Source organism: Cervus elaphus, chromosome 9 (genome assembly GCF_910594005.1).
Source record: "Cervus elaphus chromosome 9, mCerEla1.1, whole genome shotgun sequence".
Taxonomy (NCBI): domain Eukaryota; kingdom Metazoa; phylum Chordata; class Mammalia; order Artiodactyla; family Cervidae; genus Cervus; species Cervus elaphus.
This window is the reverse complement of record NC_057823.1, coordinates 10,951,872-10,965,698: the sequence shown is the minus strand read 5'-3', so window position 1 is coordinate 10,965,698 and position 13,827 is coordinate 10,951,872.

Below are 13,827 nucleotides of genomic sequence, written 5' to 3'. Positions count from 1 at the left end.
CCTCTTTCTAAGTCTCAGTTTCCCTTGGAAAGCTAGTGAGGTTGACAAATTGACTGCTCTGTGATGTGCTATGACTTGAGGATTCCTTTTTGAATCTTAATTATCAGAGAGACCAGAATTTTGCTTTGATGGGACAAAATCATATCTGTAATCCTGGAGTCAAGAAGGGAATATTTCTGTCTGCCTACAGTTATCTGTGTCTTTTCGGAGATGTGTAACATTAGGAACAAACAACACCTAAGAATCTGAAGATTGTATCAAGATGCTCCACCATAGTCACTAGGATTACTTCCTGTAGAACTGTCATCTGGACAAGGGGATCGGTGAGAAGAAGAAGAGCCCCTGCCCCTGACCTATCTCCTCTCCATCCCTGAGACTATATGATAGGTCCTTTTCTTCTCTGACTTCTGGGTACCAGAGACATCAGTGAAGAATGAGTTTGTGAAGCCCAGCAATTCTTTTGTTGACAGAATATATGGCCCTCTCCCAGCTCCTTTCTGATTTTTGTTGAGCTGAGGAAACCTGATATCAATATGCATATGTGAGCCGTGTCATGTCCTCCAAAATTTCTTAGATCCGGGACAACGTGGATTACCTAGAGCTTAGGTGAAACGGATGGCCATGTTGCAAGAAGTGGGATCCCATCCAGTGTCCAAAAGTGGAATCTTGTCTAACACTCAAAATGAATTGTCTGAGGAGACTTACATGCTGACAAAGACTTCATTGGGAAGGGGCACCTAGGCAGAGGGCAGTAGGGTAAGAGAACCCAGGAGAACTGCCCTGCCACATGGCTCACAGTCTTGGGTTTTATGGTGATGGGACTAGTTTCCAGGTTGTTTTTGGCCAATCATTCTAATTCAAGAATCCTTCCTGGTGACTCACACATCGCTCAGCCAAGATGGGTGCCATTGAGGAGGATTCTGGGAGATGATCAGACATATGCTGTCTCCTTTTGACCTTTCCCAAACTTTTGACCTTTCCGGTTGGTGGTGGCTTATAAGTTCCATGTTCCTTACTAGAACCTCCTTTCGTAAAACAACTTGTGCAGATGGTTACTGTGGTGCTTGGCCAAGCTGGGCCTTTTCAGTCAGTGAGCTTCCCCTAAAAACCATGCAGGGATCTAATTCTACCATCTAGCTGTCTGTACGTTTTACCTGCTTCTTTGTGGGGCCCAGAGCAATTATTCTTTGTGGCCCTTCAAGCCATTGTTAATCTGTCTCCTTCCATGCTCAGCACACCTGCATGCCTTTGCTCAAACTATTCCCTCTGCTTTAAACGCTATCAGAACATTGCTTGGGAATCTCCTCCTTGCCCATCAAAATTCTCCAGTTGAAATGACCAAGAAGATGACAGACTAATGTCTCATTATCACCATTCTACAGAGCCTGGATGCCAGGTTCTTTTCTAGATCAGAGATGAGCAGAGAGGAGGAGACAAGGTAAAAAGGCCATTAATCTTGCAAACATCTCCTACAATGGCAAGCCTCAGGCAAGGGGTGTGTTAATATCTTCCTTCCTGCCATCTACAGGTGGACAGGATTCTGAACAAAGGCACTTTAACAGTCAGGCATAGGGGCAGGATTCACTGAGGCAGGTCATTGTGTATGATTATAATAACAAAAGCAATGAAAAATAAGTCAAAGAAACAGTTCCAGTGTGAAGTCAGAATTTGCTTTTCTCTGCAACATTTACAGCACTTGCCCTTATTTATATAGTCACAAAGCTTATTAAATAATTATTTAATGTGGAAATATTTTAGGCACTAGTCTCCAGCAATAACCAAAGACAGAGTTGACCTGATGACTCAGATGGTAAAGAATCCACCTGCAATGCAAGAGACCAGGGTTCAGTCCCTGGATTGGGAAGATCCTAATCTGGAGGAGGAAATGCAGCCCATGCCAGTATTCTCACTTGGGAAATCCCATGTACAGAGGAGCCTGGAGGGCTACAGTCCATGGAGTCACGGAGTCAGACACGACTGAGTAACTAGCATTTTCATGTTCAACATTCATCTTCTTATGGCCCAGTAAGGAAGCTGTCGTGTAACCAAAGGTGACAACACAGAGTGGCCCAAGGTGTGATGAGGAAAGCCGAAGAGCCTGTGAGAGCTAACAGTAGATCAAAGACTGGTCTGTGGTTTAACAAAGGTTTCTGGATGGCAATGATGTCTAATGTGAGACCTGAAGGGTAAGGAGGTGTGATCCAGGTGAGGCAGGCAGGTGGGAGAGGAGTTTCTAGGAAGAAGAGACAGCAATCACAAAGGTTAAGAGTGACATAAGCCTGGTGCTTTTGGGCACAATGATATGTCTGGTGAACCCTAAAGGATTAGATATAATTGGGGGTTTCTAGGATATGAAGCAGGTGATGTGCTGCAGTCCGTGGGGTTGCAGAGTCAGATGTAACTGAGCGGCTAAACAACAACAACAACATGCAAGATGCTGAGTTCCCCTTGAAGAGCTTGTTTCCATGGCAATAGGGGTCCATAAGTTTTTATTTTATTTATTTATTTGGCTTGAACTTTAAATGTTTACATGAATAGTGGTCTTTCCTCATCTCAGCTGCTCTGAGAAACGAGAATCAAATAAGGTACATGAGAGAAGTAAGCTTAGATGCTCTGCTTTTTCATAAACAGAGTATTTTCACTCTACCATTTAATACTAGAAAGTTAAGTTATTGGTAATTCAGAGACTGTGTGTTGTGTGTGCTGTGTACAGTCAATCAGTCATGTCCCACTCCTTGTGACCCCATGGACCAGGGGGTATCTGCCAGGCTCCTCTATTGGAATTTTCCAGGCAAGAATACTGGAGTGGGTTGCCATTTCTTTCCAGAGGATCTTTCCTATCCAGGGATCGGATCCATGTCTCTTGCATCTCCTGCACTGGTAAGTGGATTCTTTACCACTAGTGCCATCTGGGAAGCCCAGTGGATTACAAAGCATGTGGAGAGGCTAAAAGAAAATATGAAGAGCTAACACATGGTAACTGATCTTATTTCAGTGATTGTTTTCTAATATATAAATATATTAAACCCCTGTTTTGCCTGTAAATATTTTAAATACACTTACAAAAAAATAGTTGTACGATACTCTATGATATGAACATATTCATAGACGTTTGGGTTGTTTACACTCTGGGGTTCCTATCAATGGCATTGCTATGAAGGTTTAGAACATGTCCTTTAGTGGATGATACTTATATGTCGTTCTCTTGAGTCTGTACCTAGATTACTCAATCATAGCGAAGATCTACAATTCACCTGCAATAGATACTGCCAGTCAGTTTTCCAAGGTGTTTGTACCAAGCGGTTGGTTTCCAGCACAAGCAGCAGTATCAGATTCTTCTTTGTGGAGAGCTCTTTCTGAATGCTATGAGGGGAGTAAGCTGCTGGGGCAGGAGTGGATGTGGGGAGATGTAGAGAGTGGTGCAGAGAGGTGGAGGGGAGATAGCTGAGGGCATCCTGCATGAGTTGAGTGGCCAGATTTGAGGCTGATTACAGAGGCTGAGCAGACAGTGTTGCTGAACACATAACGTTAAATGTGTGGCTTCTATCTCTACACTAAGGATCAGTTCTCCAAACGCTCTGGACACCAATGGTGTCCTATGGTTCAATTCTGACACTGAGACAGGGGTTCAATCCCTGGATTGGGAAGATCTCCTGGAGTAGGAAATGGCAACCCACTCCAGTCTTCTTGCCTGGAAAATCCCATGGACAGAGGAGTCTGGTGGGCGACAGTTGATAGGCTTGCAAAGAATCAGACACAGCTGAGGGACTGAGCACACACATGCACATGCAACCACCTGGAGTTGGTGTCAGAATTCCTACAATGTATAGGATCACAAAGAGCCTGCCAGGCTCCTCTGTCCATGGGATTCTCCAGGCAAAAATATGGGAGTGGGTTTCCACTTCCTTCTCCAGGGGATCTTCTGGACCCAGGGATCAAATCTATGTCTCCTGCATTGTTAGGCAGATTCTTTACCACCGGGCCACCTAGGTACTAGTTTGTTATTGAAGATGCAACTTAAGCACAGACAAATGGAAGGGAAGCATAGGACAAATTCCAAGGTAAGGAGTGAAGAGTTTCCATCCTTCTCCGGATTCACCACACCTTCCTAGCACCTTCCTATGTTCACCACCTAGAAACTGTCTCCTAGAAACTCTCCATATCCTGTTGTTTAGGGAGTTTCTATAAAGGTTTTATCACAGAGTCATGATTGATTAAATCCTTGACCTTTGGTGCCTAACTCATCTGTAGCTCTTCTCCTGGTTCTGGAGGTCTAAGGGAGTTGGGGTAAAAGTTTCAACCTTTTAACCTTGCCTTGATCTTTCTGGAGACCATCCCCAGAAAGCTACCTTGGGGCCTCCAGTTACTAGTCATCTCAGCAGTATAAAAAAAGACACTTTGATCACTCCTGAGATACTAACAGTTTCCAGAACTGAGAGACAGGAACCAGGGATAAAGACCAAAAGATCAAGTGTTTATATTTTATGTTTATGTTTATGTTTTATATTAGCATAAAGAGTCTTATGCTAATGTCAGACTGCTGCAGGGAGGAAGCCAATTCTGACTCCACGTTGGAACTGTTTCTTTGACTTGCTTTCATTGCTTTTGTTATTATAATCATACAGAATGGTTTGCCTCAGAGAATCCTGCCCCTCTGCCGGACTGTTAAACTAAAGTGCGTTTTTTCAGAGTCCTGCCCACCTGTGGATGGTAGGAAGGAAAAAATTAACACATCCCCTGCCAGAGGCTTGTCATTCTAGGAGAAGTTTACAAGATTAATGGCCTTTTTACTTTGCTTCCTCACATCCCATCTCTAATCTGTAAAAGAACCTGGCATCCAGACCCCAATAAGATGGTTATTTTGAGGTGCTAGACTGCCATCTTCTGGGTCTGCCGGCTCCCCAATTAAAGTCTCTTCCTTGTCTCAACACCCCGTCTCTAGGATTCATTGGCTTATGTGCGGTGATAGTCCAGAGCGCACTTGGACTCAGTAACAAGACTTTCCAACCTGGATCACCAGGACAACAGGGATAGGGCAGAGCTAGATGGAGAGGAGAGGTGGGGCTTTCCAGTGTGGCTAGAAGACATTGAGCACTTACCTTACGCAAGAGAACCACTCCCTAGGAGCCAGCTCCAAAGTACCCTTATTCTGGATAGCTTTCCAACTGGCCTTACCCAAAGGCACAGCCATGGATTCTTACTCTGGGCTCTTCCAGTTCCTGAATTCCCTCTGACCCTTTCTTTACCCCCAAGGGGTTGAGGACATCTGGATCCAGCCCTGTATCCCCCAAGACTGAGCGCTGAGCCCTCAGCAGGAGCTGCCATCACACTGGGCAGAGAGAGGCAGCAGGGAATCTCTGTTGTGTGTGAATAGTTGAGACTGAAGATCCCAGAAGCTCCCGCTGAGGTCCCGCTCAGCCTCTCCAGACCCTGAGGACTGCCCTTGCAGTTGGTTCCATGAAGATGCTCTTGGGAACAGCCTGCTGGAGGCTGCAGCAGGGATAAAACACACTGCATATCACGTTGGGGAGCTTCTAGGTCTCACTCCACACCTGCCTGTGGATGCTGCCGACAGCAACAAGCAGGAGAGCTTCTGCTCACCCCTACTGACCATTTCTTGGAAGGGGCAGCCCAGGCAGAAGGAAACCAGGACAGAAATCTACAGAAGCAGAATCTACCATTGTGAGCAGTGCTTCTCAGCCTGGGGATGAGATCGGGGCTGGGGAAAAGAGCAGTAAGAGAGGAGCTTGGTCTTGGAAAGCTGCTCGGGGTCTTCTCATTTTGCCCATTCTGGGTCTCTTCTTCTCGCTTACCTTAAGTGTACTTTGCAGCTTCTAGGTCAGCAGTTGTCAAGCCAGGGTGATTCTGCCCCATGGTGGACATCTGGACAAATCTGAAGCTCTTTGGTCATCAGAATTTATGGTGGGGAGAGGATGCTATGGGCCTCTGGTGAATTGAAGCCAGTGAAAGCAAAAGCGAATGTGTTAGTTGCTCAGTTGTGTCCAACTCTGCGACCTCATGGACTGTAGCCCACCAGGCTTCTCTCTCCATGGAATTCTCCAGGCAAGAATCCTGGAGTGTGTAGCCATTTCCTTCTCCAGGGGATCTTCCCAACCCAGGTACTGAACCTGGGTCTCCCGTACTGTGGGCTGATTCTTTACCATCTAGACCACCAAGGAAGCCCTTGGGGGAGAATGGATACATGTATGTGCATGGCTGAATTCATTCGCTGTTCCCCTGAAATTACCACAACATTGTTAATTGGCTATACCCCAATCCAAAATAAGAAGTTTAAAGTGTGCAAAACAGAAACAAACATCACTAGTGCTAAAGCTGAGAAATCCTGCTCTAGGCTATTTTGTCTTTGTTGTTCTGTCCTCCTCTGGCCCAGAGTGGTCCCTGCTAACCTGGAGGGGGAGCTCTGGAGGAGACAGAAGGGTGAGCAGGCTTCACTCCTGTGACGTGTCTGATGTTTGCTCAGCACCAGTGCACCAACACTCCTCCATGAGACCAAAGGAGACAGAATTCTGTCCACCTGTTAGAGAAGATGGGGGAGGCCAGCCTGAATAACCGTGGTGTTCCACCATGCAGGAGGTGCAAAGGTAGACTGTAGGGGTGAGGTAGGGGCTAGAGAAGAGAGTGGAGGTTGAATCAGCCTCCTGGGGGGAACTGTGTTGTGTGGTTACCAGAGGGACTAAGTCCTCCACTGGGGTCAGAGACCACGAGTTTAGAATGGGGTCAGCTGGTGATGTACCAAGTACAGAAGGATGACAACAAACCAGATTAGAAGGAGCAACACAGTGTCTCAGCCAGTGATAACTACATTTCTTAGGTAAACTTTAAGCCCTTATGTGGACTTCCCTGATGGCTTAGCAGGTAAAGAAGCTGCCTGCAATGCAGGAGCCACAGGAGATGCGGGATCGATCCCTGGGTAGAGAAAATCCCCTGGAGAAGGAAATGGCAACCCACTCCAGTATTCTTGCCTGAAAAATGCCATGGACAGAGGAACTTGGCAGGCTACAGTCCAAGGGTTGCAAAGCATCAGACGCAACTGAGCACCAGTACCTAAGCCCTTGGGTGAATTTCATGGACCCACTGAAGGCAGCTCTCTGTGTACTGTCAGTTGGGGAGGGGTGGACCAACACTGCAAAGTTCTTTGAGTTTGAACCCTGAGCCTGATGACTGCAGACCCTGTGCATATTTCAGAAAATTCACGCTAGAAGTCAGAGTAGAGTGGGACCAGAGAAGGAGACATGGGAGGAACCTGGGGCAGTGGTCTAGGAAAAGGGAGATGGAGCCATAAGGATGCAGAGGAGCTGGAGAAACCCAGAACCACTTGGTAGGGAAAGAGAATGCTGAGTGAAGGGAGGGATGAAGCATGGAAGGCAGTTGATGCCAGTGTCTTGGCTTCTGGGTGGGGAGCTTAATTAGGTGGTCAGAGGATGTGTTTTTCATGTCCCAAATGCAGTCTTCCTCATAAGGAGCACCCCCAACTCCTGCCCAGTTCCTCACTGTCCAGATGATTCTGTCTCCTCCAAGTTCCAGATGACCGCTACTGTGCGGGATTCTTAGAGACGATGTCCTAATGAAATGACTAGGGGTCATTATGTCAGGGATGGGAGAGCTGTCTCAGAGCTCTGTTCAGGAGCTCTGGATAGCAATGTGGCTCAAATTATTCGTGAAATTGTCTTCTAATTTTATGACAGGTGCAGAGGTTTGAGTAATGATATTTCTAGTTTTTGGCTTTTGATCATCATTGGTTTGTGTGAGGTCCTCCTCATATTTCATGAATTAATTCCCTTTCTTTCATCCCATTGCCTTTTTGTTTCGACAAACACTTTAAAATACTTCATGAGTACCCTTTGATTTATAGACATTTTGACAAGTTTGTATACATCCTTTAAATTAATTTTTTAATTTCTTAAATTAATGGGCTTCATTTTATTATAGGAGTTTTAGGTTTATAGAAATACTGATCAGATATTATAGCAGGTTCCCGCTTAACTTCCTCTGCCAGCACACAGTTTTCTCTATCTTTACATCTTGCATCGTGTGGTCCATTTTTTACAATTTATCAACCAATAGAGATATGTTATAATTAACCAAAGTCCAAGTTCACATTAAGCTTCACTCCTTCTCTGTACATTCAATGAGTTTGACAAGTATGTAATGACATGCATTCACTATTCTGGTTTAATACAGAGTAGTTTCATGTACTAAATTTTTAATGTGCCCAAAAGGGATTGTGGTAGAGAGTTGATCCTGGTCCTCGCTTCATTCACTCAATATTATTTTTTAAATCACTTTATACTGCTATGTGTATATCTAACACCTGTTTGAGGCTCCAATGTTTGCAACCAATTTTTACCTCCCCTCTCCCCAATTCCCCCACTACAGCAATGCTACAAGGGACAAACTCTTAAATGCTCCCCTATAAATAGGTCTGAGAAATCAACACAAGCACTTAGGACCAAATTTGCTGGTGTACAGAGCATGTATATCCTGAATTTTCATCATTCTACATTCTCACCAGCATTGCAAGAGTATTCCTTTCTCCCCATAATCCAGTCAACACAGCATTTTCTAATTTGGGGAACTGAAGAGTTATACGATGAAATTCCATCACCCCTCCCTCTCTTCCTACCTTCCTCCTTCCCCATGTTCCTTTTTACTGGGCATTTTTCCATCTGCCTGTGTAACTCTTTCCATGATTTCTCTGCTCATACCTGTACTGAGATTCTTACTCTTTGTTCATTTTTCTAGATAGCATTCCATCGACAGTTTTGCCACAGTGAAAATTACTTTTCACAAAGTTTCATCTGCCTGATAACTTTACCCATAATTTTGTTTGTGAAACAAAAGTCCTTAATGTTGATGTTTCCGTGTCTTTTTTTTTTTATCACCTAAATTTTGTGCTTTTTAAAATCAAAAAAGTAACTCTCTTGAGTGAGTGCATGCTAAGTCGCTTCAGTCCTGTCTGACTCTTTGCAGCCCCAAGGACTGCAGCCGCCAGGCTCCTCTGTCCAGGGGATTCTCCAAGCAAGAATATGGCAAGAATACTGGAGTGGGTTGCCATGCCTCCTCAATTCTCTTGTACTCTATCCTATTAGATGTATAGTTGGTAATTCATAGATGTGTCTTGAATCTATCTGGATTCCACTTTTGCATGTGTTCTTGGGCAGATATTCAGATTTACTTTGCTTCCTAAAATGAACATTTTTCCCCACCAGAAGGTAGCAAGCAATCTTACATTTTCCCATTGATTTGTGCTCCCACCTTTATATACATTAAGTTTGGAACCATACAGAGGTATTTTCTTAGATATAGAATCAATTTAATCTGTGTCTATTTAATCCAGGATCACACTTTAAAAAATGACTATGACTCTATAATGTGTCTCATTATCCAGGAGGATATACCTGTCCTGTTTACTCGATTCTTAAAAGTTTGTTATAGTTTTATATTGATTTAATTCTCAGAAGAAATTTTAGGCAAGTTTTATCACATTCACAATCAATTCCCTGGAATTGCTAGTGTAACATAATTTAGGAAAAATTGACATCATGATAATATTAGCTCAACTCATTCAGGGGAGTAGACTGTTTTCAAATATTCAGATCACCTTCTACATTGTTATTAATGCTTTAAAGTCTTTGGATATATTGCATATTTATGTTGATTTCTAGATATTGTAATTACAGTGCTTTTCAAAGCAAGGTGAGAATTCCTAGGGATCCCAGAGATATTTCCTGGGGTCTTTAGGTCATTAGGTCCTTATTTTACCAATTACATGTGTGGATGTGTTTTAATCATATACTTTAACTAAAACACTGCAAGGCTCCTCTTTTCATGGAATTCTCCAGGCAAGAATACTGGAGTGGGTAGACATCCCCTTCTCCAGGGGATCTTTCTGACCCAGGGATCAAACCCAGGTCTCCTGCACTGAAGGCAGATTTTTTTCCCATCTGAGCCACCAGAGAAGCCCAATTACCATCTGAGCCACCAGGCAAGTTCAAACAATATGTTATCACAGACTAAATGAAGAAATAGATATGAGCATTAGGTTGTTTTCTATCAAGGCAGACACTAGATATATTTTCAAACACATAATAAAAGACCACTCTTCTCACTAAATGTTTTTGAACATTGTAATCACCTTGTATAAATATCTTACTAATGTTAACATGCAATAGATTTATTATTGATTTTAAAGTGTACTAATTACTGAATGCAGACAAAGGTCCATCTAGTCAAAGTTATGGTTTTTCCAGTAGTCATGTATGGATGTGAGAGCTGGACTATAAAGAAAGTTGAGTGCCGGAGAATTGATGCTTTTGAACTGTGGTGTTGGAGAAGACTCTTGAGAGTCCCTTGGATTGCAAGGAGATCCAACCAGTCCATCCTAAAGGAAATCAGTCGTGAATATTCATTGGAAGAACTGATGCTGAAGCTGAAACTGCAATACTTTGGCCACCTGATGCGAAGAGCTGACTCATTGGAAAAGACCCTGATGCTGGGAAAGACTGAAGGTGGGAGAAGAAGGAGACGACAAAGGATGAGATGGTTGGATGGCATCACCAACTCGAAGGACACGAGTTTGAGCAAACTCCGGGAGTTGGTGATGGACAGGGAGGCCTGGCATGCTGCAGTCTCAGTTCAGTTCAGCCGCTCAGTCATGTCCAACTCTTTGCGACCCCGTGAACCGCAGCACACCAGGCCTCCCTGTCCATCACCAACTCCCAGAGTCCACCCAAACCCATGTCCATTGAGTCGGTGATGCCATCCAACCATCTCATCCTCTGTCGTCCCCTTCTCCTTCTGCCCTCAATCTTTCCCAGCATCAGGGTCTTTTGTAGTGAGTCAGCTCTTCACATCAGGTGGCCAAAGTATTGGAGTTTCAGCTTCAGCATCAGTCCTTCCAATGAACACCCAGGACTGATCTCCTTTAGGATGGACTGGTTGGCTCTCCTTGCAGTCCAAGGGACTCTCAAGAGTCTTCTCCAACACCACGGTTCAAAAGCATCAATTCTCCAGCTCTCAGCTTTCCTTATAGTCCAACTCTCACATCCATACATGACTACTGGAAAAACCATAGCCTTGACTAGATGGACTTTGTTGACAAAGTAATGTCTCTGGGTCGCAAAGAGTTGGACACGACTGAGCTACTGAACTGAATTACTGAATATTTTTAAAGATTCTAGTTTTAATATCTAATATGGTAAAAACTGATAATTACATTCCACCTAAACAAATGCCTTTTAGGAGCCTCAAAAATTTTTTAGCATAAAGGAATCCTGAGGCCAAAATGCTTGAGAACTGTTTCTATATCATCTATGTCAGTTGAGACTGTTGCCTTACTTTTTACTTAAAATCTAAATTTTTATTGATAACTACTGATTTAAGGGCACAAGAAATATTGTGGTTTTGGGAAACTAATCTTGCCTTCTGCATCACTGCACTCTCCTAATTCTAACGTATTACATCTTGATTCTCTAATCTTTCCAAACAGGTGATCAGTTCTTATCACTTCAATCTTTCCATATCTGCTTCCTCTCTTTCCTTGTGGCCCCACTCATGACTTTCAGTTTCATGTTAAAGACCAGCAGAGACAGTGAGTATCCTTGGCTTCTTCCTGATTATAAAATAATGTATGTAAAGGTCCCCACATAGTATACTATTTGCTAGTTTTGTAGGATGCATTCTTTATCTAGCTAAGAAATTCCCCTTCTGTTTCATGTTGCAAAGGGGCTTTAAAAAATCATAAATAGACAAACATATGTGAAATCATTATGTTGTACACCTAAAGTAAGGTAAGGAAGTGTTAGTTGCTCAATCCTGTCTGACTCTTAGCAACCCCATGGACTGTAGCCTGCAGGCTCCTCTGTCCATAGGATTCTCCAGGCAAGAATACTGGAGTGGGTTGCCATTCTCTTCTCCAGGAGATCTTCCTGACCCAGGGATAGAACTCAGGTCTCCCACATTACAGGCAATCATTACATGGACATTTAAAATATCAGAAATAGAAATAGAAGTTGAAGTTAAGAAAATACATTTTTTCCTTGGTCAAAATACTTACATTATTTTTTTCAATTTATTTATGTGAACCACATGATGCTAAACCATTTTGTCATTCATGTCAATCAACACCACTTGATCATAATTTACTAATTTTAATACATCATTTCATTGATTAGGTGATGTCATAGATTTCAAAATCAAAAACTGACAAGTAAAGTGAGCAAGTAACTGTCATTTCTTATAACATTTTTGCCCGGTTTTAGAATCAAGATTGCATTAACCTGATGAAATGAGCTCAGCAGTTTCCATTTTTTCCATTTTTTCTTTTATTTGAAGAACATGTATAAGATTATTAATCAATTGTTCCTAAAAGGTATATGAGTGCACATTCATAAACCCACTGGGGCTGATAGTTATAGGAAGGGGAAGACTTTTAACATTCCAATTTCTTTAGAATGTTTTTGAATACCCAGGGTCTCTATTTTTCTTTTTTGCACCAGTTTTGGAATTTTATGTTTCTGAGAATTTATTCATCTTTTATTTCAATTTCTTAACTTACATTTTTCTTACCATTTTTATTCATTTTAAATATCCATATTTCTGTAGTTGTCTCCCAATTTTAATTTTATGCTTTCTCATTGGCATTTTCTCCTGTTTCTATCCTATTAATTTTCAACACTTGGTTTTAGTTGTAGTAAGCATACTTTTTTGGGTAAAGTTTCTATATGTATATATATACATATATATATATATATTTCTTAATATATAAAATTGCATATTCCCCTCAAGGTATGTTTTAGTTGTTTTGTTAATTGACATGTTATGCTTAAATTATTTTTTATAAATATCTCTTCATTTATTTTATGACTTACTACTGAAGCAAGAGGTTAATACTACATTCTTCTAACTTATGGATTTGGAAAGCTATTCCTTCTCCAATGGTTTCCAACTTTAGTGTATTATAATCTATATATTATTTATACTTTGAAGTAGATGGAGGATTTCTCTATGTCTGAAAATAAGGTAAAATTTTGTTATAGAGTCCTCTATGTACTTGAAAAAACATGTTTAATATTGTTTTGTGAAGAGTTTAAATATATACAGGAGCTAATGTCTGAATATTATAGTCATTTATAATTAATAACACCCAAATTGCATTTCTGAACTCTGTTAAATTTTCCAACTTCCATTTCTTATCTATCTAGTATTGATTATCAATTTCTATTTTATAATTATTTCACTGAAGTTGTGTTGAATATTAATTTCTAACATTCAAGTGTATATTTTCATATAGGTTAATTATATACATGTAGGTTGATACAATGTTCTTTCAACCTTTATGAAATATTCCTTTGTCCCTTGGTGTGTACATGTGTGTGAATTTTTTAAATTTCAGTATGCCTTTATTTTTTTTAATTTTTGAATTATGTATTTAGTCACATGTTCTTTTAGATATCCATGAATAAATAGAGTGTATAGGAAATATGGATGTCAAAACAAAGAAACACTTACAGAAAACTAATAATCACTACTTATTTATCAGGAGTAGAAGGAAGAAAGGGGGAATGAAGAAAATTACCAATATCCACGATTTTCAAATAAAACTGAAAGTTTTGCCCCACGGTCTTAGTAGGTCCCACTGGGGAGAATACCTGTATGCTTTTCTATGCTTGGAATAGTGAATCTGATAAAGATTGTTTGCTGAGTCTAACAAAAACATGGCTCCAATCTTATTTGCTGGAACTTTAAATTTGTCATTTCTACTTTCATCACTTTTTATTTTTCAGTATCCCTTTAAACTACTAATAT